This window comes from Melospiza melodia, unplaced genomic scaffold (assembly GCF_035770615.1).
Source record: "Melospiza melodia melodia isolate bMelMel2 unplaced genomic scaffold, bMelMel2.pri scaffold_178, whole genome shotgun sequence".
In the NCBI taxonomy this organism is placed as follows: Eukaryota; Metazoa; Chordata; class Aves; order Passeriformes; family Passerellidae; genus Melospiza; species Melospiza melodia.
In genome coordinates, this window is record NW_026948523.1 from 141,000 (window position 1) to 146,299 (window position 5,300).

At 44.1% G+C, this 5,300-nt stretch overlaps 1 long non-coding RNA gene across 3 annotated transcripts; it reads left to right on the top strand.

Moving 5' to 3' along the window:
- The first annotated feature begins 237 nt into the window (after positions 1-237).
- Positions 238-4,488, top strand: LOC134433297 (uncharacterized). 3 transcript variants are annotated; one of them, XR_010031529.1, is made up of 7 exons: positions 238-514; positions 1,044-1,108; positions 1,730-1,793; positions 2,483-2,558; positions 2,680-2,939; positions 3,330-3,447; positions 4,042-4,488. It is a non-coding gene; the product is annotated as an uncharacterized LOC134433297 (long non-coding RNA). The 3 variants fall into 3 exon arrangements; XR_010031530.1 differs by having other exon boundaries at positions 4,108-4,488; XR_010031531.1 differs by having other exon boundaries at positions 4,220-4,488.
- Positions 4,489-5,300: the final 812 nt, after the last annotated feature.

The window sequence follows — 5,300 nt, forward strand, 5'->3', positions numbered from 1 at the left end:
GACAGCGACGCTGGAGGGGCGCAGCCTCCGTCTGGCCGCCCGCCCGGAGCTGAGCAGCGCGGAAGGAGCGTCCGCCCGGTTCCTCGGCCGCACTCAGCGGTGCCGGGGGCGGGGGCGCTGCCGCCCGCCGATGGCGGAGGGCGAGGCAGTGCTTTGCTGCCGCGGGCCGGGAGCTGCAGGAGCCGCCCCGGGCGAGCGGCGCCGGGCGCTGCCGCGGTCCCAGTGGGGCGGCCGCCCTCGGGCTGGCGGAGGCGCCGGAGGAGCCCCCGAGCTGCAGCCGTCTCCCTCGGGCTGCTGCCGGTGCTGCGGGCGGAGGCGGCTCCGCCGCGTGTTGGGCGCTGCGAGCAGGGAGCGCTGCGGTATCGCCGGCATGACGGGGTTGCTGCCTGCGTTAGTGCTCGTGGCTCTTTGTGCCGTGACAGCGGATGGAGCGGCGCTGAGCGGTAAAGCCAGAGATGGCCGGGAGAATGCCCAGCGCAGGGAGCGGGCGGGCTGTATGCTTCGGATGGCACAGGTGCGAGCTGCAAAGTCACCCCCCCTTCTGCCCCTGCCCTCCCGAGCCCCAGGGAAAATGCTTTCCAGCATTGTCGAGCTTCTGAAAGACAAAACTTGTGATCTGACACTTGCATCCAGAAAAGGTTTCTGTCTAGATTAGCAAATGCCTCAATTGTTCTTGGTTACATCCCATGACCGGTTTTAGGCAGCGACTTTATAATGCTTTTAGGATTTTCTTGTACAATGGTGAGAAAATAGGCAGGTCTGATAGTGGTTTCACTTTTTGTTCTACTTCACGTTCCGTAAGATTCTTTTATGCAAGCACTTGTTTTAAAATTCTACTGTAAGCGTTTATGGTTCACTTTTTTTTTCTTTGCAGCACCCGTGACTTTTTTTTCCCTCTAAATCAGGAGTAAATATAGCTGAGTAAAATTACCTTGATTTTCTTCCTTCTTTTTCAACTGAATTGTTTTTATTAAAAATCCTATTTGAATATGTAGAAAAAGTGGGGATGTCTTGTAATATATCGTAGCTTTTCTTGTTTACAGGATACTCAGAAAATATGTCTCCCTTAGAGTCCCACAGAAACGTTCTCAGTGCGATCTCTATCAAGGTATGTATTTACAAGTAAGTGGTCTCTTTAGATATTGGCCTGTGAATTACCTTTTCCTGTAATACAGAGCTTGCGTTCTGTGGGTTTTATGATAAAGCTGTAAAACATGTCAAAATGGTTTTGCAAGTCTGAATCGTTGAAGGCAGCAAGAAGTGGATTTAGAGCCTGTTCTTGAGCAGACAAAGGGAAAAAGTGTGGCTTTGATGCTGAACTTGTCATTTTTCATTTGACTTGTCTTGCATTATTTAAGAGTAGAGAGAACTAGAAAAAGAGAGAAATCGAATTGGTTCTTGAGCACTCCTCAAATGCTCACCATGATCCAGTGTAGAGCCGAAGGGAAGGGTGATGGAACAGAGCTCTGTGCTTTAGAAGGAAATAAATTTAAAGCTGACCTCCGCACAGAGTCTCACTAACTTCTGTGGTTTTAAAATACAAGATAAGTTTAGGAAGTGTTGGAAGTTAGTGTTTTGGGAAAGAAATGGCAGTTCCACAGAACATTCCATTGAACAGAGGCTCTGGGAACGATTCATGTTGTAAGTGCTGTCACTGCAGTCAGTTGGTGGTTCAGCCTTGAAACGTGCACTTGGCCTTCTATAAAGCACTGTTTTGTTTGCCTTTCAGTGCTATGAGTCTTGATCAATTGGAGAAGAGCCCAAGAGAAATTTTTCATCCCTTGATATAAAAGGTAGGAAGTGACTTTTTTGGTTTGGTTCTTTTTCTTTATTATTTTCTGGAAATAAAAGTAATTAAGTATAGGTACTACTGGTTTGTTTCTTCCAGTAGCAGGTGATAATAATAGTAGTAGTACTAGTAAAAATCATAATAGAAATAATAACAATAGTAATGTAATACTACTTAAACTGTCTTTATCCATTGGACTGGCCATTTCAAATCAAAACTTCTAAACACAAATCAAACCATCATCCTTGTAGAATCTTTCACAGCAGTGGGCTAAAGATCCTGGTTTTGTTGACAGCATTTATTGGTTCTGGAAGAACAAGAGGGAAGTACAAGCCTAACTACTTCTAGCTCACAGACCCGTCCAGTGAACCCAGCTTTGTGTTTTGGTGGGCTTTTGATGACTTTGAAATCAATTGCTCATTCCAGTAAAAAAAATTCATGTTTTTTTGAACGTGACAGCAGAAATAACTTTAAGCACCAACTTAATAATAATAGATCACCAGTTTAAGTTAAAAATTCATGCTATACTATCAAAATTTAAAGGTAAATTATTATGTATTAGGTGATGGTATAAAGTGTATGTTCTAATGTGTAATGCAAAGATACATACGTACCTGAAAGTCCTTAGAGGAAACAAATTTTTATGTCTGCTGTTTGATTGTTTACCATACGATATTTGGTTTCATTTCCCAGGGATCGGTGAATTTTAACTTTGGAGTCCCCTATGCTAAGGATGCTCAGCTTACAGGTGATGAAATGTTCAGTAATGGTGAGTTTTTCACCTTCTCTTTAATTGCTATGCTGATCTGAATAAGAAAAAAAAAAAACAAAAGCAAGGGAAAAAAAAGGATGGTTTATTATCTTTTACGCTGTTATGTTTGTTTCCTCAGTATTTGCTGCAGCTCTGCTTACCCAAGCTTTGGGTTCCTTCTGTCCCACTGGGAGTTGCCCAATTTGGTTGCATCTGGTGAAATTCACCCTGAGACCTTACAGAAGCAGCTCCAACTACGTGAGAGCCATTTGCAGTTCTCTCCAGACGCCTGGAGAATGGGCGACGTTTCTGAGGATCCGGCGAGCGTGCCTCTATCAAAACTCAGTCTGTGAAGTTTCTGGGGAAAACCCTTCTGTGTCCTGAAGGGTTCAAACTCTGGTGAGGATCCAGTTATCAGGTGCTCACCTGGATGGTTCCAGCTCTTAAAGTGAACACTTGTACTCTTACCCTGTAGTTTACATCTATTGTATTTTTGTTATTTTGCAAGATTTTTTGTCTTTGCAAAATACTGTGCATTTCACTCTTTGGAACCTCTCAGATGGTTCTTTGGTGCAGCACCACCCCAGGGGACACTTGGCTGCTGTCCTGAAGGGGTTGGTGGCTAGAATTGTAAATCCTGGAGAGTTTGTGAGTCTTCTGTCCCCAGGGAGGTGTCATGCTTTGTTTACTTTTGTTCTGTTGGTTAGGCGCTGCTTCTCGTTGCAAGTATGAATTTCAAACTGCCCTGTTCTTATTTTAACTGTTTTCCTGGTTCTCTCCGCCCGGCAGGGAAAGACTCTCGTGTCCTTGTCGTCGGGCTCGGTGCTGTCCAAGAAGATACGGGGACTAAAAAAATCATAAGAAGCAAAATACGACTGCAGGGAAAAGAAGCTGGAGAGAACAGAAGGTGATATTGTTATCCTTACCCTGTATTAGAGACATCCGCTGCGCTTTGATGCTGGCAGCTGCCAGGGGCTTGTTAGCTCTTTGTAGGCAGGTGTAGGTGTTCACTTGTAGTTTTTTTCTCTGGACAAGTCAATTCAAACTTTGCTAAGCTTATATTTGCAGATTACTCTCTAGCACAGTCCAGCATGACATTTTTGAATGTTGTAAAAATACCATGTTACTTGGAAATTGCTAATGAAGAGAAGCTTTAGGGGAAGATAAGATTTCAGGGTTGGAAGTTGTGAGAAGAATTTTGTGGGGATGTTAGACTGAAGTAAAGCACACTTGAAGCTGGACTGGCACGCTGGCAGGTCCCCTATTAAACAGTAGTGCTGAGATTAGCCTGGGGGTTGCCCGTTGTTTCTGTAGAAATCAATGTTTCCTGGTCTTCAGAGGGAAGCTGCTTTGAAAAGCTGGAAGGTGCAGCATGCTGACAATCCCCGTGCTTTGGATTAAAAGTAGATTTCAGAAGGGTCCTAAGCTTTTGTCTTTTCCTAGAAGTCGATGTAATCCTATCGAGGAGTTTTTAATTCTGTGTTGCCATGTCATCAATCAGAGCCCTGTTGTACTAATCTTCATACAAGTACAAAACAACAAATCAGACCCTGTCCCAACCACTTAGAGCCCAGAACACGATTTCCTCGGGCTGCCATTTGTGTGCCATCGGTACTCACCGTGGAAGGGAGCTGGGGATTGTTGCAGCTGTTGGGAACGAACTGCTTCTCGTCACACAGAAATGGAATTGGGACGACGCCTCGGCCAGCCCCTCTGTGCCATCGTCTCCTGAATCTGCAGCAGAGCAGTTCCAGTCCATCCGGGCACGTGTAATCCAGTTCCTGATGATCTGAGCACACAGAGCAGCGCTCAGCTGCTGTGGGGGGCTCAGGGAGGGCAGAGTGTGCATTGTCATCTTCCTGAACCTACAGACAAATCAAAGTGAGAAGCCACAGCGTGGAAATCAGTCACATATATGCTAAATAAAACTTGCAGATTTTTTTAAGAATTGTTGTTGCTTGTTCTTTGTTGTGCTTCAGTGCTTAGAAAACCTCCCTTTAAAATCAGTTAAATTCATCAGTTGAACCTTTGTTTGCAGACCTTCACTGAGCAGAATTCATTGCTGACTCAGTGCACGCTGTGCTGGCCTCCCGGGAGTGTGAGGAGCTCATGTGTGCTACTTTTTGCTTTAGGACGCTCTAAGGTATTTATTCCTTTTGGGATACATGATGAGAATTCCCAAGAGAGGTAGTTATAAAGTATGACATCGGGAAAAAACCTGTGTGGTTGGAATGTTGTTGCTGTCAAAAGTTAATTTTTTTTTAGCCAGTAGTTAGCTTTTTGCTTTATTTTTGTGGTATCAGTATTTTATTGTTTAAAAAATTGCTTCAAAATAACTTCTGTGGCTGGCCATCAGTACCTTGTTCAGATTTGCCTATTTGCTTGTAGCTAAAATGTTCACGTCTTGTTTATCATTCTATTTAAGAAACTGCTGCCCAGCCAACTAATAACTGAATATCTATCTGTCTGGGACATGGGGAGAGGATTTAGGTAATATCTTTGTTTCCAGAAAAGAGTTGTAGTGTAGTTTCTAAATAGAGGAGAAGAGGGTGAAGACTCTGGGCTCTGATGCCGTTGGGGCACCCCAAGGTCCCCAGGAGAGGGAGCCCCACTGGGGTGCAGGAGCAGATGTGTTCTCATGTAATATAGAATAAATTATAAATATAAATATGAAAATTATAAATATGAAAGTATTTTTTAAAATCGTTACATAAAGCAGGCTTTTTTTATTTGTCAATAGGCAGGGTTTTGATTATAAAA